At 41.5% G+C, this 27,037-nt stretch overlaps 1 protein-coding gene across 1 annotated transcript in view; it reads right to left on the bottom strand.

Annotated features, from left to right (window-relative positions):
* CDH13 (cadherin 13) overlaps window positions 1–27,037 on the bottom strand; it is a 953,577-nt gene that overhangs the window by 789,796 nt on the left and 136,744 nt on the right. The gene's annotated exons all lie outside the window — the stretch shown is intronic.

Here is a 27,037-nt window from a genome sequence, read left to right as displayed (position 1 = left end):
AAGCCTGTCTTAGAATTAGGGAAGTGACTTCTACAAATGGTGCTGAGTAATTCAGATATTACCCAGGCCACATTAGAAAGGTTGACCCGCATTTATGGCTCACCTGCCATCATCCCTTCAGCTCAAACATCAATTGCCTTTGAAATGATGGTTGGGGAGTAATAACCAGAAATATAATCACCTCATCAAATTTCAAGAAAACCTGTAGAAAAGCACAGTGACAAATTTAAGAAACAGTCTGGGGGAAAAACAGAAAGGCTTTCATCTGGTGCATGAATATTTTAGATAGTGTGGAAAGAGCTTTGAAATCAGACAGACCTGGGTTCTAATATTAGCCTACCAGTGGGATAAGTCCTACAAAACACTTAATCACTTTGATGCTCTTGTTTTCCAGATTTGTAAAATGGAGACTGTAACACCCCCTCCATGGGACTATTAGTCACATTACATAAAATGAGCTTACTAAAGTAACCTGGTGTCCAGTAGACAGTCAGTAAAAGCTAGTCTCTTTTCTTTCACGGTTCTGGTTCAGACTGAGTCTGCATTTGCTTTTACTTGTAGTTTAGTCATCAGACAACATTTTCTCAATTCAGAGCTACATGGGGCAGATAATGTCTGATGACGTTAGAAGGCTCAATAACATATTTAATCTGGACCCATGGTGGTAACACAAGTGACCACCAAATGCACATGAGCTACGCTCATGATAATGCCAGCTTACACCAGCAATAAGGACACCAAGCAAATGTCTTCTGAGAAGGCTACGGTCCTTTGTTAGACTTCAGATCTAAAGAAATTCTACTGAAGGGTAAAAAGCACAAGCATGAACACACGGCCTTTATAAATTGCACCATGATTCGCTAGTCTTAGAAGTAACAGATACATCTTAAACATTAAATTGAATTAGTATATGAATCTGAATCTAAGTTAGTTTTTTTCCCCTTACCTAAACAAGTAAATAATAATCTTTATCTCCTCTCCTCAGGTGGGATGGAGGAAGCTTTTGCTTTATAATTAAAAAGTCCCCTGGATACCGGGAAGGTATAAGGTTTAATCCCTTGCTCTCTTTCAGATCCATTGATAGTAGTGCCTGAATTGGCATGAGACGTTTTCTAAGGTTTTAAGAGCATCCATGGATGGGATTGGATGTACACTATGCCGGGCTCATTTGGAAGAAGCAAAAGATTGCAGGATGCCTGTCCCCAGTGGGTGTTCAGTCTGGTTGGGATGGGCAAACCCCCACATATGACACCAGTAGAGCTGAAGTTCAGCCAGCACACATAAGCACAACTACTGTATATACACTGACATACATCTGTGCCCTTAGATAAAAAGCTGCCTCTCAGAGGACACTGAGTTCCCTTGCCTTCCTCTTAGATCCCACAGAACCTCTTTATAATTCAGCAACTGAAATGGTAATATGTGTCACAGCAGAGATACTCCAGGAACCCACTGCAGCCACTAGGAGCAGTGTCCATTCTGATTTAACCAGATGTTAATGCATTTTGAATATCACCCCCTGCAATCATTATGGAATGCTTAAAACCAAAATATACAAGTGAATATGAGTAGTCAAAAATATAACCTGAATTGATAATTTATGAGAAAAATAACACCAAAAAATGCACTTTTCAAATGTAAGTATGTAAATTCTACAACACCTGGGACCTGTCTGTCCTTCCCTGTTGAAACCACAGCTCCTAGAGAGCTAGTTGGCCACAAGAGGGATTTAGTTTCCGGTTGTTCAATAAATAACTAAAGAAATGGAATTATTTAGGGAATGCATCCTGGGGAGGGGCTGAACATGGTTCTAAAATGAAGAGGTAAACAGGAATTGGAATAGAGAATGCTAGATAAGAACTCTACATTAGACCTCCAGGTGCCTATGTACTCCTGCTACACATCCATAGGGGGCAGTAGAGACTAAAAAGGGATAGGTAAACCCCCATATGTGAGGGAAAAACCCCATCAAGTTCCAGGATGAGTCAGAGAATTGAGTCTACAAATGCTTTGCTATTTATTAGCTGTTTCCTTTAGCTGGCCACTCTATCTTTCAGAACTTTTGTGTCCTGTTGGTAAAATGGAGACATGACCACCTCTGCTCTAGGAAGCTCCCAGATTCAATCAGAAGATACATGTGAGGAGCCTGGCACAGAGGGAGAAGTCACTAGGCTGCAAGTTTCAAGAGGACAATGGCCTGTACATTCTGATCACTGAATTATATCCCAGGGCCCATAAGTATTTTTGAAAAAAAAAAAAACAAAAAACAAAAACAAAAACAATAGCCACATAGCCATAATAAAGTATCGAGCTGATTACAAACTGAATAAATGAATGGTGACAATTGTTTTCATTGTATCAATATTAAGCAAATAGGGCCACAATCTGTTGGGATGCCCACAAAATCTATAAACATGGAGAGTTAGGAATTAGGCACCTTTTATGGAATGAGTGAAGGAGGTCATCAGGATCAAGGACAGAACCTGGCAGAGGAAAGTCAGTTCATGACCACAGCTGTTGTCCTCCTGGTAGGTGTCTGAAGAGGGGATCAGGAGCCCAGAGGTGGACTTTGGTGAGGAATGGGTCAATGAGGCGGCCGTTAAAGGTAAAGGGTCTACAGATAACCTGCTCTGTTCCTCTCTTTACTAACCGTATGGTCTTGGGTGCATGCTACGCCTAAACCTCCATTTCCTCACCTGTAAAGTGGGGATAAAAGGGCATTTGATAAAACAATGTGGCCAGTACACAGTGATGAGACTTCAAAAATGGTAGGCCTCATTCTTACAGACAGATGATGACAATCTGAGGTTCTCTGATGCCTTGAGGCCCAGACTGATCCTAACTTGTCACCTACCTGGCCTTTTCAGCTTTCCTCCCTGCTGCCCCTCTCCTTAGTTTAGGTTGCTAACCAACTATGGGGTTAAAAGAGGGGGTCCACTGAGGCTAAAATAGGCACAGACCTTCCATTTCCAGCCCCTGGGAAAACTGTCCTTGAACGTGGGCTCTCAGATAAGAAGCTAAATATGCCAAGCAGATTAGAAAACTGGAAAATGATTCCTCCTTGCAGGCTGGAAAAGCCTTTGGTGAAAGGATGTGTGAGTCCTTTGGAGATGAGTTTGCAAATCAAACACCAGCAGAGAAGGTTAAGGAAAGAGAAAGAAGGCGTGCCTTCTTCACATGGGACAAGTGCTTGTATACCGTAAGAAAGGAACAGAGAACACTGACACTAGAAGGAATCAGTGAAATGGTTTTCTAGACCATTCCACAGCCATATTTTAGTCTTGAATCTTAGAAACAAATTGCTCTTCTGTCCATACAGGAGGTAAGAGGGAGTTTACATATTCTATGAGGGAGGAATTCAGGCAGAAGAATCAACCTCAAAGGAACTGAAGTAGGAAAAATTGGTTTAAATTATTCTACAACTTTAGAGATAAAATATCATAAGAGCTTGAAATGAAAACTATAGTTTTTGAAATATTAAGGCTGAAGGGATATTATATTTATAGGGTGTTTGGCTAAGGTATGACAACATAACTATTCATTTCAGTCAAAGAGAAATTAAGCCTCCGTTTGAGAAAAAGGAATTGGATTCAGTATCATCAAATATATTTTAAAGTTAACAAAATGTGCCTGGTGTTAGGGGTCAGATGTGAAACTTTTAAACAATTACTTTATGTTGTTTATCAGCCAACCCTAGTCTCTGAAGAGGAATGTTTGAAATGATTCTCTACCCCACCCCCAGATTTCTCTCTCGGGAGAAAAATAAAAAATAGTTCCCTGATGTTCAAATGATTTGAACCTGATTCACAGTGTTCTCAAGAACAACAAAGGGGATTACTTCACTGAGATGAAGACTTTGCTGGGAGGGTCTCCATTCCCTTCCTGAATTCTCCCAGTAAAAGCTACTGCCATTCAAGGAGCTTGGGCAGACTGTTTGATCTGGGTTATTTCAATCCACCAAAGGCCTCGTAGACTTACTGAAAGCCCCTCACCACTACCCTAGGCTGTCCCTTCTTTTCTTAACTCCAAGAGGAAAACTCTGAGAAGCCCACCTTCTGCATAAATGGTTGCCCAGCGATGATGCTGCCATCACTAAGCCTTCTAATCTCTTTCCCTCTGAGGCCTCTCACAGAATTAAAAAAAAAGGTTTGGGGAGCAGCCCTGTTGATTTCTAGCATCCTCAGTAGCACAGAAATCTACATAACAGACAAGAGAAAGGAGGCTGTGGAGAATAAAATGAGTGATACCAGAGTTTGCTCTGTTACTATATTGGGCATAAAAATACTTTCAGGGTTTTGACTTTTAAATGATGCGGCCCAGTAGGGGTTCACTGAGCACAGGGCAGACTGACACGGAAATAAGAATAATCATTCAGGAGAATGGTCTTTGAAACTTGAGGTACCGAACTCAATTGGATAATGAAACACTGGGAACTCCACAGGGTATTTTTTCACCTCTATAAAGAACATTCAATTAAATGCTTTTTCATTTGGACAGAAGAGGTGGAGTTCCCCACCCCCCACCCGCCCTTTTCCACAGAAAGTATCTTCTTGGCTCCTGGCCCCATTTTTTTTTCCTGCTTTTTATTGCCTGTTTTTACCCTCCCTGTGATCCACAATGCCTAAACACCCTGCCTCCTTGCAGGTTGATGGAAATCCCCCATGTTGCCCTTGGAAGTGCTCATTACCAAGGAGAGACACAATGGCCTCACTGGGTGATGCATTGGCGATACTTCCAGAGGCTTCTGGTGCCTCCATTTCATGGGCCACTTGCTTAGCTGCTTCGGAAATGCCTTAGTGCTATGAAGGCTGCATTTAACTTAGCCATCTGTGAATAACTCCATCAGGGGCAGATTCAAATCCAAAGTCAAGACTGCTTCCTGGCCAGAATGTCATCTTGTCCATACAGGCCAGCAAGAATGATTTCCTGACATATAGTCCAACATTGTCACCCCTCTCTTGGGAGCCCTTGGGAGCATGCCAAGCATTACATGTGGACTTTCTTACAAATCAATTAGTACTTGGCACTTTAGAGTCTGCAATGATGTCACACAGCCTATGTGTAGTCAGACATTGGGCGATGATTTCAAAATTAATGGTCAATGGACTAGGCAAGGTATACATTTCTTTCCTGGAGTGTGACAAGATAAGAGCAATACAGGAAATGGATAAAGCATTCCTGAGGGCCTTGTGGATGAGGCCAATCAACTCCCATTGATTAAAGGTCTGCGGTGCCAGATTTTGTGCTTGGTGCTTTTGCTTGGAGCTTAGCACAATGGCATAGGAGACAGGCTTCTTTCTTAAGGATCTTATAGTTTAGTGGAGTAGTGAAAGCAGAAGGGGATCTCAACCTGGAGTCAAGGACTTGGAGAGAACTTACAAAGATGCTTAGGGAGAGCAGAGGCCTGCAGAATTGTACATGCACTGAGTTTACATTGATGGGAGTGCACACACATGCGTGCACTTGTTTTCTGGGTTATGGACCCATGGCTTTTATTAGATTCTAATAGAAATATATGACAACCCCCCACAATGACTTGTCAGGTTTTGAGGATGGTGTTTAATGAATGAATGAATGAATGAGTAAGTAGTAATGTCCATGCTAGGAAGGGCACACAGCCTGCCTGACATGGGTCATGTGATTCCAGGACAGAGGGGCAAACATCTTTTATCTGAGAAAGTGATTATAAAACTTCAAGAAATTGGGGAAACTTCAGAGCTAACTGACTCAAGTAAAGAAAACTGAGAAAGTCAAAATAAGGAGAGCCTGTATATAGGTATAGTCAAGCCAGAGTAGGTACCAAGTAGTAAGAGAACAGAGAGATAAAGGGTCAGGAGCAATAGTTCTTTTATCTAAGTCAGAGGACAGTATGGAAGGATAGTGAGCAATGGAAGATGAAGGGAAGGGTGTGAAGGAGATCTAACAGCTTAGGTTTGGCATCAGTCTGCTTTGAGTTCAAATCCTGCCTCTACTCTGTTAGTTTCTCTTTGCTTAGTTTCCCCAACTGCAAAATGAAGACACAGCATTGCCTCCTCAGAGGGTCATTGAGATGAGTAAAATGAGAGAATTCATATGAAGCACAAAGCTAATACTCAAAATGGGGCTTTGGTGAAATTCTAGGGGAGGACGGGATCCCCTTAAAGAGTCCATTAGAGTGGACACTTGCTCCTATGATGTCATGCCACTTAAGTGTTCCCCAAATCTATTCACATTCATTTTTGTTTCTTCTCCATTCTTACTCCTCCTATGTCGTGCTTGCAAGATATTGCCTATTGAACTAAATTGAATCTTCCCTTATATTAAATCAAAGCCTCCACACTTGAAATTTCTCCATTTACCTTTGAGAAGATGATTACTTTCCTGATAGAGAATTACTAGGAAATTGATGAGGTAGAAGAATATACTCAACTCTCCATTTTGACTGCTGCCCCTCAGCTTCACCACCATCCTGTCTGCAGCAACCAATCCCTGTTGATTCAGCCTCTGATATGTGTATTTCCTCTGCAAGTCAATCCACAAGCAACTGTCCTCACCAGGTGTCACTGAATGATCATAGTTGTCATGTAATGGATCTCCTAGTTTTCAGTTACTCTTTTCTAGTTCTCCACAAAACTGTGGACAATTAATGAGCCTATGTCACCAGTTCACATGAAGTCCTATGAAAACACTGTTCCATGTAGGGCCTCCCTGGTGGTGCAGGGGTTAAAGACACAGTGCCATCAAACTATCACCAGCCACTGCAGCATGAGTGATGCCCAGCAGGCCAGGGAGCAACCCACATGGCACAGCAGACCTCTCCTGCTGTACCCGCTGCTCCCCTCAGCAGTGTATTTCAGTAGATCTGCCTGTTCTGCTCCCCACTCTGGTGAATTCTCTCACCTGCTGCAACTCTGGCTTATACCCTAGTTCTTGTATGCATAAATAAATAAATATTAAAAAAAGAAACACTGTTCCTTATAGAATAAAGAACAAATTCCTCACACAGCAATCAAGGCCTTTCATTCTGGCCCAAATGGATTTTTTGATACTGCTTTTCACCACAATTCTCCATGTGTTCTGAAACCAACCAACCAACAGTCATTCTTTCAGGGGCCACATGCCTATACAGTTCATGCCTGGGACACCCTCTTATCAATGGTCAGCTACCAAAATAAACCAAAATAAAACATCTACTCTCTCTCGCTCTCTCTCTCTTTCTCCCTCTTCTCCTTAGCTACCAAGCACTTGGATCTTGGGTCTTTATTATTTATTAATTAATAGCTAATGCTTATTTTTCCCTTCTCCCTCTAGATATTGTCTCATTGAGTCAGGCACTGCATCTTACTTAGTTCCATTTTTTCCTTTAATACCTGGCTCAGTGTCTTGCATGAAAGATAATCAATACATAATTGACAAATCAGTTAAGATGAGTCTAAGTCCCATATTTGATTAATGGCATATTGTCTAAGCTATTGGTTGGCAAGGTGTGGTCTGAGGACCCCCAGGATTTCCTGAAACCTTTCCAGTAAGTACATGTGGTCAAAATGATTTTCAAAATAATTCTTAGCTATTAATTGCCTTTTTCACACTTATCTCCTCACTAATGTACGGTGCATGAAGAACTAATTTTTAGGGTTTCAGATTTCACATTTCAACGAACTTTTAAGAAACTAACACTTTTGGAATACGGAGGAAGAAACTCCATATTTATCTTAAAAGAGTACTAAAATGTGCATCCCTCTTATAAGCACAGTTCTGTGTGAGGCATTTTCTTCACAATCTTCAACCAAAACAACAGAGCACAACAGACCAAATGCTAAAACAGATGAGAGAACCTTGCTAACTTCCAGTAAGTCATTCATTAAAGAGATCTGCAAAACTGCAAAACAATGTGAGGCATTATTTACAGCATCTGCTTGTGGGAGCAGCCCAATGGCCACAGGTAAATGATTGGATCAAGGAGGCCTGGGTGTAGACACAATGGAATCCCACTCAGTCATCAGGAAACATGAGCATAGCCATTTACAACCAAATGGAAGGATTCTGAAGAAATGTACTAAAGCAAGTAAGAATGACAAAGCAGGCAATTTGAAAAAGTAAAATATTTACAGACATTAAAAAGCACTGTGAGGGCTCTGAGATTAAGAAGGAATGGGAGAGAGGGACAAGGGAATATAAAAGATGGTGGTGGTTGGTGGCCCAGGCGGTTGTGTGCCGCACCGTGAAGCTGTCCGCAGCCTCTGCAGCGCCAGTTTGATCCCTGCCGGCCGGCTGGCGAGGGTCCCACATGGCGCCGCAGACCTCTCCTGCCACGCCCGCTACTCCCCTCAGCAGTGTATTTCGTCTGTCTGCCTGTTCTGCTCCCCGCTCTGGCTCTGGTGAATTCTCTCACCCTCCCATGCTTCTGACTGTACACAGTGCTTGAATAAATAAATAAATAAATAAATAAATAAATAAATAAATAAATAAATAAATAAATAAATAAATCTTAAAAAAAAAGATGGTGGTGGAAAAGTAAAATAATGCTGCTCTCTTTATTATCATTTCCTTGTCTTGGAAAATACACCCCTATTCACAAAAATGTAATTTATGCTAACCTTTAATGGATTTGTCATTATTTTTAAATATATGAATAAGTATGTATGTAAAGTTTTCTCAGTTTTCGTTGCAAATTTGGTAACTATAAGTAGATAAAGTCCACATAAACAAAAGGTTTTAGAGTTCTCAATTATGTTTAAGATTGTGAAGGGATCTTGAGATCAAAAGATTTAAGATTCACTTCCTGAGCTTTGAATGAAATACCAGATCTCTGTAAGATGCTTTTAGGTGTTTTGTGGGGGGAAAACTGGGAGTCGGAGGCATATTGTTATTGGTATGGGAAATGTTAAATAAAGTTAAACTTTTTTTTTTTTTTAATGGAGGTAACATTGGTTTGCAATGTTGTTTGTGATTTAGAGGTACAGGGTCTCCCTGCTCACTTGTTATTACCACACCACACTCACCACCAAAGCACCCAGAGTCCATCCCCACAATCCATTTTGTCCCCTTCTCACTTTGTTTTCTCTCCTCCCCCTTTGGTAGCCTCAGTTCTGCAGTCACATTTCTAGGGTTTGTTACTGATTTGGCTTTAGCTGATCCCTTGTGTTGTTACTCTATGTTCTACATATAAGTGATACTATCCAGTATTCTATAACCTCTGAAAGCCTTTATTTCGCTAACATTCTTTATAAATATCTAAGGGCACTGCGTGGGTTTTCCCTTGCTGAAATAGATTATCACAAAAGTAGCTGCTTAGAACAGCGCACATTTATTTTCTTGTAGTTCAGGATTCCCATCACAGCTTACAGGGGCTCTCTGCTTTAGAGGCTCACCAAGCTGCTATCTGGGTAACCACTGAGCCTGAGGTTTTATCAGACACTCAACTAGGGAGGATCACTGTCAGGCTCCCTTAGGTGCTGGCAGGATTCATCTCCTAGTGGTTGTGAAACTGAAGCTCTGTTTTCTTGCTGGCCCTTGGCCAGGAGTTATGTTTAGCTTCGTGCTAAGAGGCTTCCTGGGCCCTTTCCCTGTTTACAGGTTCTCTGCAGCAGGCAGCTCACGTCTCTAAAGCCACAACTGGGCCCTCCAGTCTGTTACCACGGCATCTCAGACAGCAGAGTGTTATGACAGACGTGCATCCACTGCTTTTTCCATTATCTATTGGCTACAAGCAAGTCACAGATCCCTCCCACCCTCAGATGGATGCAATGATAGTGGGTGTGGCATGTAAGACAGAAATCACATGGGCCTCATGTCTGCCACAGGAACAACCTATGCTTCGCTCTCAGTTACCTGACCAGACACTTTTTCTGTGTGCCTATTCATATGCCAAGAAGCCCTGTGCGAGAAAAGTCGATCTGAAGATTTTAATTAGACATATTACATCTTCCAGAGGTATTTTATAAGAGAAACAGAGACAGAGACAGAGAGAGAGAGAACTCTAATTTTAAACTCCCCTGTTCAGTACACACCTAGCATTTCAGAAGTGCCTAGATGAGGAAGCAACCCTTCGTGTCACAGCGAGCAGCAGCTAGAGACAACATTCCCCCTCTGTGGAGATGGGGCTGTTCTGAGACAGAGGGAACACCAAAGCCTCTTCAGACAGGTTGTGCAGGTGGAATGGAGCTCAAGCTTAGGACCAGGGCTACAGAGGATCTCAGAAGCTGAAAACCGGCTTAGATGAGACCTAAGATTCTTACAGGGGGGAAGAAAGCATAGAAATAAACCCACAGATTTATGTTCAACTAATATTTGACAAAGGAGCAAAGAATATGCATTGGAGCAAAGAAAGTCTGTTCAATAAATGGTGCTGGGAAAACTGGGTCGCTACATGCAAAAGAATGAAGCTTGACTACTACCTCACACCATACACAAAAACCAACTCAAAATGGATTAAAGAACTAGACATAAAACCTGAAACCATAAAATACATAGAAGGAAATATAGGCGAAACACTACGTGATTTGCACATCAAAGACATCTTTACAGACACATCACCCAAAGCAGTGATAGTGAAGGCAAAGATAAACAGCTGGGACTACATCAAATTAAAGAGCTTCTGCACAGCAAAAGAGACAATAACAAAAACAAAGAGAAACCCCACCAACTGGGAGAACATTTTTGCACACAACACTAATGATAAAGGATTGATCACAAAAATCTGCAAAGAGCTGATGAGACTCAACAACAGCAAAGAAAATAATCCAGTCAAAAAATGGGCAGAAGAGCTAAAAAGAAACTTCTCTGAAGAGGAAATGCGAATGGCCAACAGGCATATGAAAAAATGTTCAACATCACTTGTCATCAGGGAAATGCAAATCAAAACTACCATGAGATACCATCTTACACCAGTGAGAATGGCACATATTAAAAAAACTAGCAACAACAAATGTTGGCGAGGGTGTGGAGAAAAAGGAACTCTCCTGCACTGTTGGTGGGAGTGCAAACTGGTCCAACCACTATGGAGAGCTGTGTGGAGATTTCTGGACCTACTAAACATAGAGCTTCCATATGATCCAGAAATTCCACTCCTAGGTATTTACTCAAAGGACACAGAAACATCAATTCCAAAGAACACCTGCACCCCTATGTTTATAGCAGCACTGTTTACAATAGCTAAGCTTTGGAAAAGCCCAAATGCCCAAAAATAGATGACTGGATCAAGAAGATGTGACACATATACACCATGGAATATTACTCAGCATTCAAAAAAGATAAACACATGCAATTTGCAGCAACATGGATGGCTCTGGAAGGGATCATGCTCAGCGAAATAAGCCAGAAAGAAAAAGAAAAATACCGGATGGTCTCACTCATAGCAGGAATCTAGAAAACTTAAATAAGGGACCAGGAAAATGAATAACTGTAAGAAAGTGAAAATCAAAATCAACAAAAATCTATGAACCAGAGACACTTTTGGGGGAGTGGGTGGAGGGAGGGGAGGGATTGGGGTCAAAATGGGGGGGGTTGAAATTGTATGGGGAATATAAAAATAAAATTTATTATAAAAAAAAGAAAGCACTTAGTTCTGTGTTATGCACATCAAAATTCTATTTTTCAAATAAATTATGACCCAATACTCTCTTCATTAAAACAACAAGAAAGAGTAGATTGCCCAGGTGAAAACAGGATGGCTTACCCACTGGTCCTTCCAGTTACTGCAAAATGTACTCTGAAATGATTTTTCTTGGTCTGCGCTTCCTCAAACTGAAACTCTGGAGGTGTAGTGTCCTGTCAGAACCACACTATGAGGGCTGCACCACTCATTCTCCAGACACCTCCTTAATGGAGTTCAAAGAGCTCCTCAGAGGTGACCTCTGTCTCCCCATAGGAGATACCCTCCAGCATCACCTTAATAAGACCCTCTCTCATGAGAGCACAATCACTGTCATTAACTCCCAGCTTAGGGACTCAGACTGAATTAGCTCTTTGTGTAATTAGAGAAGCACTTACATTTTGTGACATCCTAATTTTTGTAACCACACGGAAATGGAACAACCAACAGCCCTTCTAAGACACCTTGATAGTGAGGTGGGGTGTGAAATCCTCAAGATACAAGGAAGAAGGTGGGAATGAACCTTTTCAACAAGAATCAAGTAACCTGAACTCCTTAGCTCAAAAGACTTAAAGGGAAAATACTCAAAGCCACACAAGAAACCTTTGTTGGAACCTAGACTCAAGCCCAAAAAAGAAACATGTAATTGACAGCCTGGTGGGAGATTCGACCTGGAAGCTCACCTCTACCTGTGTCCAAACCCTGCCCATGTTCTCGCCAACATCCCCTACAAAAGTTGATCCAAAGGCTTAATGAGCCAAAAGGCATTAAGAGTCGAGCATGTGAATAATGCTACGGATTCCTGTTTCTTTAATTGGAAGCAAATAGCATCACCTGGGCTCCACAGCCCAGGATCCGTCCTGCTCTTTGTCACGCGGCACACTAATGCACCCCGTTCCTAAGAGCCTGGCAGGAGAGGAAGACATTAGCTGCGAGATCTGCCGGCTTCTGCCAAATTCACAAACGCTGGCAGCTAAGCCTATAGATAGAATGAGGGGTAATTTCATGCAAATGCTCTGTGCTATTCCCTGAGCTCCAAGATTAGAGATGTCAGAAAATGTAAGCGCGCCTCTGGTTAATAACACAAAGGACTAATTCAGTCTGAGTCCCTAAGCTGGGAGTTAAAGCACAGCAGTTGTGAACTTGTGAAGGGAAGGTCTCCTTAGGGTGATGATGGAGACGGCCAGGTATGTGCAGAGGCCATGGTGGGGTACGCTGAGCCAACGTATGAGGGTCAACTCTGAATCATATTGAGGTGCTATGGAGAGGACACACATGGCTCTCGGGCTTGGCCATCTCCCAGTTATCGGCTGGAACTGTGGGCAGATGTACTGGACAGGAGAGAGCATACAGGCTGCTCAGAGAAGGCCATTCAAGCCAAGCTAAGGCTGCTGGGTCTGAGAACAAATCTGGCAGACATGTAGAAAGGATACACCTCACTTCTCTTCCCTTTCTGGGAGAGACACTTTGGTTCCTAGATATCTCTCCTAATTTATTGGACACATATTTCGTCAGCATCTCTCCCACATTTCTCCTTTTTTATGCCCCAGATGACATTTGGCCAGAGTCTCCAGAGGGCATTGGTTTATTATTTAAATAGGTTACTTCTGGGAGGTGATTTTCAATCTTGCAAAAGGTATGTACCATTCAGACACCTCCTATTTATTTGGTCCTCATTATAGCACAGGAATTATGCATCAGGCTTGGATTTTCCGACTTTAATTTTCAGATTATCCTGAAACACTGATGATGTATTTTCAGATTGAAAGCACACATGCACATAAACCTCCTCTCTCCATCTCCCCCTTAACAGTCACAGGAATATGCTTTGATTCCTAATTTTCTAAAACAAAGAATATAAATTGTCACCAGTTAGAAACCCATGGGTCATATTGTGGGTTCTCACATTTCTAGAATAGGATGTAAGATTATAGAGAGATACACATTAAATCAGACAATACATATTATTAAAATCAAGAGAATGGTTAGTCATTTATTTGGATGCTGACTTGGGATAGGGTCCCGTCCACTTCCACTGGAGAATCCCTTTAACCTTTCTGTGCAACAGAACTCCCTAATTGTTTAATTAATAGTAATTCTTACTTTTTAGGCTGTTGAACATTAAGAAAGGTGATGTAATCAAAGTTCAATAAATAAAACCTAAACTATTCTTCTTTGCATATATGATTAAAACCCACAGCAAAATTTCCTTGCTTATAGTATTCAGAATTTCTCTGTCATAAGATATCAGGGCGGCATTATTTCCTCCTAAATAATGAGTCAAATGGAACACGTATTTTGTTTACCCCCTGGACATATGTTCTGCTAACTTTTTTTCATTTTTGTTTTTGACAGTGTGATATATACCAGTAAATTGATCATGTCTGGCTATATAAATGGGAAAGGTGAGGAAGTCAAATCAATTATTTAAAAGTTGTTTCCAGAAGAATTCCACCTATTGGTATTTGCCTTGCCCAGACTGAGACCAGCCTTGATGGAGGAAGGTCTTTAGTAATAACATCATGGGTTCATTTTGTCATGTGAGAGAAAGGAGCTCTTTACAAGTGCATTTTATTTTATGGAGCTATCTATTCCAAATAAGTAGAGACATGACTCACGGGAAATTATGAATCCTCACATGGTTCATACCCCTGCTGATTTACAATTCTTTGAGGCCACTCACACATGAGGGATGTTTTACTGCTCAGTATTCACGACTCTTGTCCAACTACCCTTGAAAATAACAGTTTTCTGATTTGGAGGGGCACAGATGCACTACATGTGCGCCTTCGGGCATAGACATTCCCAGAAATCATTTTACACATTTCCAATGAGATAGGGTCAATTATGTCCAACAGATTATCCTGAAATATGGATTGTTTTGAGATAGATGTAAACAACATACACACATGCACACACACACAAGAGTGCACACACACACATTTCTCTTCATCCTCTTCCATACCATCATGGGAATATGCCTTGATTCCTGACTTTTCTAAAAGAAAGAAACTGTCATCAATTAGAAAGCCATGGGTGGCTTTACTGATTATCAGATTTCTAGAACAGAATGCAAAATTATAGACAGATGAATCTTGAATCAGACAGTATATGTTATTAAAAAGAGCATGATTAATTAGTCATTTGCATGGAGTGATTTGTCTTGTGCCTCTCTCCACTGGGGTTGGAGTTGCCTGCTGTGGACATCAGGTGTACTGCTCTATTATGAATACCAATCAAAGACCACACGAGTGTAGACTCAGGGTGAATAAGTTTCACCGACATCCATTTTAAACAGCTAACTTTTATTAAATAGGCCTGAAGTCAAAAAGGCCATAAATCCACAGAGGAAAAGGATAAACCGGTTATGGCTAACCTATTTCACTCTCAAATGAGCCAAGGACCAACCTGAGCCTGCATATCTGGGACCTCAGGTCCCGGCTCTTCTCCTTCCCATATATTTGTCCAATGTACCCCACCCCACTCCTCTCCACTTCAACTGCTGGCTCCCTCATCCAGATACCCCATCTGGAGGCAATAACCTTCTCACTGTGGTTCCAGTAAGGAGAACACTTTTGAAAAGCATAGCCAACCACTCCACACTGTTCCTGCAGAGGCTCCCATTGATGTGAGAAAGGAACTCTTGCCCGCTGATTCAGCCCAGGAAGACTGCTTCATTTTAAGTCACTCTGTCCTGTTCAATGTGCATCACCCCATGCCACCCTATTGGAGGAGTCTGAAATGTCCAGACTTCTCTGTCTCAGGATATTTCACTTGTTGGTCCTTCTTCTGCCAAGCCTCTACCTGGCTAAGTCTGTCTTCCTACCCCTTCACAGTTTAAATGTCACTTCTACCATCCCCGCTCTGCTCCCTGTCCCACGGGGTGGAAAATCAGCTCCCCAAGGGCTCTAGGAGAGATCTCTGGTGCCACCTAGCGACTTGACCCCAGCACAGGCTACTGAAGGAACTAGTGGCCAGCTGGGGAGTTAGCCCACACCGGGCCCCTTCTGAACAAGTAGTCTGAGCCCACAGGGAGAGCGAGCACCCACAGCCGGGGCAGACCAGGCGCGCAGAATAGTGTGCCTGAGACCAGAAGCGCAGGGAGTGTGTCCCACATCACCATTTTAGAACAGGGACATTTCTTCAGTAAAGACTACCTGCAGAAGGCTTCCTCAGGAGCCAGAGGTGAGCGGGGGAAGTTCGCCCACGCCAGACCCCCTCTGGCCTGCAGTCCAAGCCCAGAGGGGAGCAGGAACCCACCGCCGGGGCAGACCAGGCGCACAGGGGAGTGTGTCCCCACATCGGCATTTTAGAACAGGGACCTTTCTCCAGTAAAGGCTGCTTGAAACTGACAGATGACTCCTGGAAGAACCAGAGGGGAACAGAGAAGCCCACCCAAGATGCCGGCAAGTCCCAACAACACAGTGTCCCAACGCATACGGCAAATTAGAAAACAGACAGTAGGGAGGAGAAGAACCACACGCAACCTAGCAACTCTCCAGAGAAAAAGCACACCACAAAAAGAAAGCCAGCCCCCAGATTGCAACGACAATAACTTGGAAGAATTTCTGAGCCTTCCAGAAAGAGAATTTAAAATTGCCGTGATTAAAAAACTGACAGAAGTCATAAAGGAAAACAATGATAAGGGAAAAATAATCAACGATCAGAAGAATGCAATTGAGTCCCTAGAGAGGGAAAACAATGGTCAGAAGAAAGAAATTGAGTCCCTAAAGAGGGAAGTAAAAGAAATGCAGGAGATCAAAGAATTAATGGAAGAACTAAAGAATTCTGGGAAAAGCAATGAAAGCAGAATAGATGAAATGGAAGAACGAATAAGTAATCTTGAAGACACAGAAATAAAAAGAACCAAAACAGAGAAGGAAAGAGAAGTACGAAGGAAAAAGAACGAAGAAAGACTTCGGGAACTATCGGACTCCATGAGGAAAGGAAATATAAGAGTTATAGGAATACCAGAAGGAGAGGAGAGAGATGTAGGAACAGAGAAAATATTCAAAGAGATAATTGAAGAGAACTTCCCAAATGTGAAGAAGGAGCTGAAAATTGATATACAAGAAGCAAGAAGAACACCAAACTTCCACGACGAAAGGAAAAATACAGCAAGACACATAATAGTAAAGCTCCCAAGAATCCAGGACAAGGAAAAAATAATGAAGCTGGCAAGAGGGAAGAAACAGATAACATTCAAAGGAAAACCAATCAGGCTGACATCAGACTTCTCCGAAGAAACACTACGGGCAAGGAGAGAGTGGAGGGACATAGTCAACAGACTCCAAGAAAACAGATGCCAACCAAGAATACTCTATCCCGCAAAGCTCTCCTTCCTCTTTGAAGAAAGAATATGGACCTTCCCAGACAAACAGAAACTCCGGAATTTCATTGCAACTAAACCCCCACTCCAAAAAATACTACAAGGAGTTCTAAAGCCAGAACCTCAGAGCGACGAATAACAATGAAAGAAGGCCAAAAAAAAAAAAAAAAGTTATTAAAAGAATAAATAAAATCAAAGGAAAGACAAACACAATGGCAAATACAGATGTTAACATATCAATATTAACTCTAAATGTAAATGGACTAAACTCTTCAATAAAAAGACACAGAGTGGCAGCCTGGATTAAGAAACAAAACCCAACCTTTTGCTGTCTCCAAGAAACACATTTAGCTACAAAAGATAAAAATAGGCTCAAAGTTAAAGGATGGAAAACAATCCTACAAGCAAATGGACCAAAAAGAAAGCAGGAACAGCTATACTTATATCAGATAAAACAGATTTCAAACTCAAAAAGATAAAAAGAGACCCCAATGGTCACTACATTATGATCAAGGGGACAATACTTCAAGAAGAAATAACACTCATTAACATATACTCACCAAACGAAGGAGCACCAAAATATATCAGACAACTGTTGTCCTCTCTGAAAACAGACATCAGAGAAAACACATACGTAGTGGGAGACTTCAACACACCACTATCAACAATGGATAGATCAACAAGACAAAAAATAAGTAAAGAAACCAAAGCTCTAAATAAAGACCTAGAGCAATTGGGCTTAACAGACATCTATAGAACACTAAACCCCAAAAAAACGGAGTACACATTTTTCTCAAGCGCACACGGATCATTCTCCAGGATCGATCACATACTGGGGCACAAGACAAACATCAACAGATACACCAAGATTGAAATCATATCAACCATCTTTTCTGACCATGAAGGCATCAAACTAGAAATAAACCATAAAAAGAAGGCAAGGAACTTTCCTACCTCATGGAGATTAAAAACCACACTACTGGAAGACCATTGGACTAATGAGGAGATCAAAGAAGAAATTAAAAATTTTTTGAATTGAACGACAAGGAGGACACCAATATCCTAAATGTATGGGATACAGCAAAAGCAGTAATAAGAGGAAAATATATAGCAATAGAAGCTCACATCAAGAAACAAGAAAGAACGCAAAGAAACAACCTAATCTCGAAGCTCAAAGATCTAGAAAAAGAACAACAAGAAAACCCCAAAACCAGTAGAAGAAAAGAAATAATAAAAACCAAAGCAGAAATAAATGAAATTGAAACTAAAAAAACAATCCAAAAGATCAATGAAACCAAGAGCTGGTTCTTTGAAAAAATCAATAAAATAGACAAACCCTAGCCAGGCTCACAAAGGAAAAAAGGGAGAAAGCACAAATAAACAGGATCATCAATGAAAGAGGAGAAATCACAACGGACACAGCAGAAATCAAAAGAATAATCAGTAACTACTATGAACAGTTATATGGAAACAAGTTTAACAATCTAGAGGAGATGGACAAAGTCCTACAACTCTACAACCACCCAAAGCTAGATAAAGAAGAAATAGAACACCTAAACAGACCAATTACAATTAGCGAAATTGAAATGGTAATCAAAAACCTCCCCAAAAACAAAAGCCCAGGACCTGATGGATTTACAAATGAATTCTACCAAACATTCAGAGACGAATTAGTGCCTATCCTTCACAAACTCTTCCAAAAAATTGAGAAGGAAGGGACAATACCAAACACGTTCTATGAAGCCAACATTACACTAATACCAAAACCGAACAAGGACAACACAAAAAAGGAAAACTACAGGCCAATCTCCCTAATGAACACTGATGCAAAAATCCTCAATAAAATTTTAGCTATCAGAATCCAACAATGTATCCATAAGATAATTCACCACGACCAAGTTGGATTCATTCCAGGGGCACAAGGATGGTTTAACATCCGAAAATCAATCAACGTTATCCAACACATCAACAAAAAGAAATATAAAAACCATATGATAATATCAATAGATGCTGAGAAAGCTTTCGACAAAGTGCAACACCCATTCATGATAAAAGCCCTTGAAGTTCTTGGGATACAAGGAACATACCTCAACATCATAAAGGCCATCTATGACAAGCCAACAGCCAGTATCATTCTCAATGGTGAAAAGCTGAAAGCAATTCCATTAAGATCTGGAACAAGACAAGGATGTCCACTCTCACCATTGCTTTTCAATATAATACTGGAAGTCCTAGCCAGGGCAATAAGACAAGAGAAAGACATCCAAGGAATCCAAATAGGAAAAGAAGAAGTCAAACTATCACTATTTGCAGACGATATGATATTATACATAGAGAACCCCAAAAACTCCACAGAAAAGCTAATTCAACTCATCAATCAGTTCAGTAAAGTGGCAGGATACAAAATCAACACGCAAAAGTCAGTAGCCTTCCTATACACAAACAATAAATCTGAAGAAGAAGAAATCAAAAAGACCATCCCTTTTGTTATTGAAACAAAAAAATCAAATATTTGGGAATAAATCTAACAAAAGAGGTAAAGGACCTATACAAAGAAAACTATAAAACACTGTTAAAAGAAATAGAAGAAGACACAAAGAAATGGAGAGACATCCCCTGCTCATGGATTGGAAGAATAAACATTATTAAAATGGCCATCCTTCCAAAAGCAATATACAGATTCAATGCTATTCCAATCAAAATTTCAATGTCATTCTTCAAAGAAATAGAAAATTATTGATGAAATTCATATGGAATCACAAAAAACCCCGAATAGCCAAAGCTCTCCTGAAAAAAAAAGAAGGGAATGGAGGCATCACACTCCCAGACTTCAAACTATACTACAAAGCCATAATCATCAAAACTGCATGGTATTGGAACAAGAACAGACATACAGACCAATGGAATCGAATAGAAAATCCAGAAATAAACCCACAGATTTATGGTCAACTAATCTTTGACAAAGGAGCAAAGACTATGCATTGGAGCAAAGAAAGTTTGTTCAATAAATGGTGCTGGGAAAACTGGGTCGCTACATGCAAAAGAATGAAGCTTGACCACCACCTCACACCATACACAAAAATCAACTCAAAATGGATTAAAGAACTAGACATAAGACCTGAAACCATAAAATATATAGAAGGAAATATAGGCGAAACACTACGTGATTTGCACATCAAAGACATCTTTACAGACACATCACCCAAAGCAGTGATAGTGAAGGCAAAGATAAACAGCTGGGACTATATCAAATTAAAGAGCTTTTGCACAGCAAAAGAGACAATAACAAAAACAAAGAGAAACCCCACCAACTGGGAGAACATTTTTGCACCCAACACCAATGATAAAGGACTGATCACAAAAATCTGCAAAGAGCTGATGAGACTCAACAACAACAAAGAAAATAATCCAGTCAAAAAATGGGCAGAAGAGCTTAAAAGAAACTTCTCTGAAGAGGAAATGCAAATGGCCAACAGGCATATGAAAAAATGTTCAACATCACTTGTCATCAGGGAAATGCAAATCAAAACTACCATGAGATACCATCTTACACCAGTGAGAATGGCACATATTAAAAAAACTAGCAACAACAAATGTTGGCGAGGGTGTGGAGAAAAAGGAACTCTTCTGCACTGTTGGTGGGAGTGCAAACTGGTCCAACCACTGTGGAAAGCTGTGTGGAGATTTCTGGACCTACTAAACATAGAGCTTCCATATGACCCAGCAATTCCACTCCTAGGTATTTACCCAAAGGACACAGAAACATCAATTCCAAAGAACACCTGCACCCCTATGTTTATAGCAGCACTGTTTACAATAGCTAAGCTTTGGAAACAACCCAAATGCCCAAAAATAGATGACTGGATCAAGAAGATGTGGTACATATATACCATGGAATATTACTCAGCATTCAAAAAAGATAAACACATGCAATTTGCTGCAACATGGATGGCGCTGGAAGGGATCATGCTCAGCGAAATAAGCCAAAAAGAAAAAGAAAATACCGGATGGTCTCACTCATAGCAGGAATCTAGAAAACTTAAATAATGGACCAGGAAAATGAAAAACTATAAGAAAGTGAAAATCAAAATCAACAAAAAACTATGAACCAGAGACACTTTTAGGGGGGCGGGGGCGGGAGGGGAGGGATTGGGGTCAGAATGGGGGGCGGCAATTGTATGGGGAATATAACAATAAAATTTATAAAAAAAAAAAAAAAAAAAATAAATGTCACTTCTCCCCAGAAGCCCTCCCTGCTTCCCCTTCCTCTCATCCTAAAGAGTCTCTCCGGCTCCCATAGCACCCTAGAGTTTTCCCATATTGCCCTTATCATAACTGCACAGCAGTGATCATAGGTCACCTTTATAAAGAGCCACAAGCACCCTTTATTCCTTCCTAGATTCTAACTGGGTGTGTTGATGAGGCTTGCATCCTCAACTCCTAACACAATGTAGAGTTTAGAGCAGTCCCTTCATAAATGATAACAAACATAAAAGCATATAAGTCAGGTATGAACGAGACCACTGAGCTGCCCACCCAAATTGGTGCTTCTCTCTTTCTGGGCTGAACTAGATTCAACATCCCCCACCCCCTTGCAGGTGGTTGTGGGCACAGACCATAGAAAAGCTCACCTATGTGCTGCTCTGTGACATTTCTGCAATCTGGCCAACTGGGATAGCAGTGTCTAGGGTTCCATTGAAAAAAAGAACATGTCATTAAAAGGCCTGGGTTTCTGAATGATTTCAGGGGAGAAACCTTGGGACTGAAACTGCTGGCCCAGAACTATTTTGTGAGTAGGACATAAACATGTTCTATTAAATTCCTGAAATTTCAGGGTCAATTTTGTTACTGCAACTTAGCCTACCCTGGTTAATACATTAGAATAGTGATATAAGGGTTATTATTCCTGCAGATGAGTGAAAAAAAGGGTGCCCCCCCACACACGCACTCACACCTCCACCAACATATAAGTAAATCCTATAGAAGCAGGAGGGAACACAAATTGAATTTTTGACAAAGTATAATATCATGAAGAAACTGGTGCTTCTATTTAACTTCATTTGTTTCTTTCCCTTTACCAACTCATCGCCAATAGCTATAACAGCCTGATTTCCAGTGCTTCTGTGTAAAAGAGCCACCATTGCCTTTTTTATTCCTCCCTGTCTTTACATGCTGCCCTTATAATGTCACACAAAGCCTTGGGTATGGCTGAATTCCCATAGTTAGGTGGGGGGGTGGTTTCCCAAAGCAATAGAAAGTTGGCTAATCTTCACACTGAAATGAGAATCTCATCTAGCAAACAATTCCATTTAGCTCAATGCAGAACTTACTTTTGCCCCTAAGACATTTCAGGGAGAGAATCACCAGGAAGGTTTTTCAAACAAATCAAAAGTTCTCCTCTATGTCCTTGGGATCTCTGTAAAGTCATCTCGGAACTGGGGGCCCCACCTCCTGGAGGTTGCCTCTCTCAATGCCCTCCCAGCCAATCTCTAACTCAAGCTGAGTGCAAGGCAGGTTCATGCAGCTTTGCAAGCTTCTGCTGAACAAGTTAATCTAGCTGAGTTCATGACGATGCAGTCACTTACCACCATCACAGAGAGCCCAATGAGTCAGCTGGTGGTGCTAGGAGACCAGAGCATTCACCACCCCCTGCCTAGCCTGCTCTGACTGTGGAACATCCTCACCCATTAGGCGCACCTGCTCACAGAGTTGTGGGGCTTTGGGGTCTAAAAGGGAGGAAGTGAACACTCTCTGGCTCAAGCAGGGATGTCCCATGTTTCTAGAAGCCCTTTTCTTGCACAGAAATGTTCCTTGGTGTCAAACCTACTAAACTGGTACAGAACATTTTCTCATATTCAGCTACACCTGTTGTCAACAAGCATTTGCTTCAAATCTCATTTAGCTCCATAAGGAAGGAAGCTATGTGGGCTTAGGACTTTTTTTTTTTTTTTTTTTTTGGCAGTGCTGGTCCATAGCACCTGGGAAAGCATCACAAAGTCTATGTTCTTGTTAAGGAAGTGGAGTTGGCCCCTAATGGCTGCTGCATTTCAGTATCCCCTAAGGGACGCTGCATGTGGGAAAGCCATAAAGTCCCCATCCGGGCCCCTGTGCAGAGCTGAGTGCCAGGGACTTGGAGTTAAAGGCAACCTGTGCCTGTTAGGATTCCTGCAGACTCACCAACAACAGGAAAACACAGAGAGAAGACCAAGTTCAGCATGTAATCAGTGGTGGAGCTGCTTTTGCTGTTTTTGGTTTGCTTTTGGTTGATGATGTCATGATGCAGTTAAGTGCCTGTGTTGATTGAATAGAAGTAAGTATTTTGGCCTGGAGCTATCCAGCTATCATTCATTTGTTCATTTATCTTCTTGCTTATTCTTTTCTCCTCTCCTTCACTCAGAACCAGAAGCCCATCCTGAATTCCATATATATTTTTTTAAAGATTTATTTATTTATTTATTTATACAAGCACTGGGAACAGCAGAAGTGCAGGAGGGTGAGAGAATTCACCAGAGCCAGAGCGGGGAACAGAACAGGGAGACTGACGAAGAAATACACTGCTGAGGGGAGCAGTGGGCACGGCAGGAGAGATCTGTAGCGCCATGTGGGACCCTCGCCAGTGGCCAGGGATCAAACCGGCACTGCAGAGGCTGCAGGCAGCTTCGCAGCCCAGCACTCAACTGCTGTGCCACCAGGGAAGGCCCTCCATATTTTTTGATTGGCTCCCTAACACCCTACTGCAGTTCTCTTTCCCTATCTGATGCCTTAATAATCCCCCTCACTTTCTGCTCCATGGTAGGAGTCCCCTCCTGTCTATAGATGGTTCTACTGAATAACAACAGACACTCATGGAAAAAACTTTGGTCCTGGGATTTCATAGACTGATCAATTTCCTGCTGTTATTTCCTGTACCCCTGGTGATTACTACCATATTTACCACATGTAGCATTAAATGCACATCCTTCTTTGAATCCTTCAAACACAGTAAGCCAGTCCTTCTAGAGAATTCCCATACCAACATGGCACAATTCTTTATAGTTGCACTCGGCATTCTGCTATGTAATTTTTGGTTTATGTATGGCTCCTGTACTAGACTGTAAGTTCCTTAAGGGCAAAACTGATGTATGTGTTCCTTTATTACCAATGCCTAGAGGTTGATAAATGTCTCCTAAATGATTTAAGGGTAGGTGGTGTATGGATGGAGAAGAATATATTGAATGGATGGAAAGGTAGGTGAGTAGATATATGAAAGGATGAATGAATAAATGGATTTATAGGTAAATATATGGGTAAACAGACAGATGGTTAGAGGTTAGAGAGGGATAGAAATAGAGAGATGAGTAGGTAGGTAGGTAAATGGTTGGATAAAAAGACAGGTGGGCAAATGGGCAAGTGAATGAGTAGATAGGTGAATTCATGACTGACTGAATGGGTGGTGGATGGATGGGTGGGTGGATGGATGGATGGATAATAGAGTAATAGGTGAGTAGATGTGGATGGGTAGATGGATGGATAAAAGGTGGATAGAAGAATCAATGGATGAATGAATTTTTGATGAGTAGGATGAATGGGTTAATGAGTAATTGTATGAAAGGTTGAAAAAAAACATCAATTATCAAGATGCCAATGTACAGTGTATACAAAGCTTACAATGTACAGGAAACAAAGCTTACAACTAGTAAGACAATGTTCAACGACTTTGAATAATCTCATAAAACCTGAACTGCCCACTTGTGAACCAGCAGGCAGGTCCTTTGTGGCCTGTATTCCCAAAAACTAGAGGAATGTGGAGAATATTGTAATTTTGGTCTGTTCGCCAATGGGTGAACTGTTTCCCTGTGGCAACCAAACAACATTGCCCTAGAAATAGTCATGTCTATTTTACCACCTTTTAAAAAATCCTTTCCTGCATATTAACACTGTCCCTTTTATTCTTCAGAAATGATACCAAAAATGAACCTAAAGGCAAGCTGCAAAAGATGTGTTTAAAACAAAAATTGACAGCAAGGGAAATAAGAGAGTCATGTCCAGAAGCACCTGCCTTCCCAGGCAATCCTCATAAAAACTGTCCCTTCAGACAGCAAAATAAAAGCACTAACTCCCCAAATGTGACCTTGTTTGGAAGCCACATGGCTTTCCTGATTCCAGTCCACAGTTAGTCAGAAAATAAGAGAATGTACAGTATTCAGTTACTGCCAAATGTAAAATGAAACATAACCCTGTTTTGTGTGTTGGGTTATTAGGTATTTTATTACCACTGCTACTGTGTTATAGACGTCTTTCCTTCCTCCAAGATAACAATAGAACAATGAACCAGTTTGATAGAGAAAAGCTGTCAGTGTGGATAAAATTAGTCTGTTTTATTTTTTATTAAAAAACAGAAAGCTAATCACACCAATTGTAATTTTAGTAAGTTATTTCTAAAATGAGTTTATTAAACTATGAATTTTTCCTTGAACTAAACTAATGACCACTATTAGGTATGCTCCTCTATTTTAAATGATCAAAATATTCAATGGAATCAGAATGAAAATTATAGATAGTGATAATTGCAAAATGTTAGCATCACCTGGAATCAATTTACTAATATGTCAGCTGGGTGTGGAGGAGAAGAGTCAGTTTAAAATGTGCAGGAGACACATCGTATGGGCTGCTGTCATTTATCCTTTGGGGACTGTCACGACTGAATATTTATATCCTTGTTCCCCTGCAGTTGTTTCTAGCCTGCTCACTACACCCTTTGCCAAGAGAGCAAGGAAGGATGCAAGGAGAGGAACCTCCTCCAAGCAAGGAGAGGAACCTCCTCCACCTTCTTGAATCCCCAGCTCCTCACCTAAATTTTTGCAGAAGTAGAGAACTTTCAAATAAACCAATCTTGCTGTAACCACTTGGGGTTTGTGGTTTTCCTCTTAAATATATAGTTTTGACAGTCCCCACTCCCAATCCCTAAAAGAGAAAGGGGAGCAGGACTCTTGTGTAATTAGATGTGTTTGCAGACACCACTGCTTGATTTTAAGTAACAGGTTTCAGGGCTTCCCTGGTGGCACAGGCAGTTGAGTGCCACACTGTGAAACTGTCTGCAGCCTCTACAGCACAGGTTCTATCCCGGCAGCTGGTGAGAATGCCACATGGCGCGGCAGACCTCTCCTGTCTAGCCCGCTGCACCCCTCAGCAGTGTATTTCGTCAGTCAGTCTGTTCTGTTCCCTGCTCTCTCTCTGGTGAATCCTCTCACCCTCCCGCACATCTGGCCTGTACTCCAGTTCTTGTATAAATAAATAAAATCTTTTAAAAAAAATAAAAAAGAAAAAGTAACAGGTTTCAGCTGTGCTGGCTCTGTTTTGGGAAATCACCTGTGTACCTTAACTCATGGGCAAAATGAATTTGCTTTGGGCAAAAATAAAGGGGGGGGGGCGCAGAGACTGCTTATCCTAACATGCGGCTGTCAGGTAAGGGGGAAGCTAATATGACACACATGTGCAGATGTGTTTGGCTCCTCAGGAGACTGATGGATGAACTAGGGCTGTCAAAGGTACCTGTGTCACCAGATGCGATGAGAGCCATGGCCTTCCCCCAGTATCCTTCTGTCACCATCTGCTACACAAATGATAAGCAGAGGTAAACCTACATGCTCACACTCAGACACACTGGAGCACTGCATTCCTCCATTGTCAGCAATCAGGTTCCAGGGAGGGCCAGGGAGGGCCCCAGTAAACTTCCAAAAGGAGGGTCCCAATAAACTCCCAAAGCAGAGCTGGTGAGCCCATGTTAATTACTAGGTTACTTTAAAATCTTTATTTCTAGTTCTTTCCAGTTTTTTTCTCCTGCCCCCTCCAGCCCAGAACCTTGGAGCTACAGATCATCCTTCTTGGTCCACTCCCCAAATCTCCTCTACACAGTCTATTTCGGACTATTTTTAACCCAAGGGAACAGGAATCTTTCCTGCTGAATACCGGGGAATAAACCCTCCGTGCCAGCAGCCCTAGCAGAAATGACACCCAGACTCTGTATAGGAAATCTTGGGGCAGCCTCTGCTCTGTTTGGGGTGGCTCAGGGAAGCAGTGAAGCGCAGTGGTGGAGGACACAGGTTTGCAAGTTAGACTGCCAAGATAAGCTGCGTGACTTTAAGCAAGTCCTCAAC

Source organism: Talpa occidentalis, unplaced genomic scaffold, assembly GCF_014898055.3.
Source record: "Talpa occidentalis isolate TD23 unplaced genomic scaffold, MPIMG_talOcc4v2.1 talOcc4.17, whole genome shotgun sequence".
NCBI classification, from domain to species: domain Eukaryota; kingdom Metazoa; phylum Chordata; class Mammalia; order Eulipotyphla; family Talpidae; genus Talpa; species Talpa occidentalis.
The sequence above is the reverse complement of the archived record's forward strand: the minus strand, read 5'-3'. Positions and strand labels throughout refer to the sequence as shown.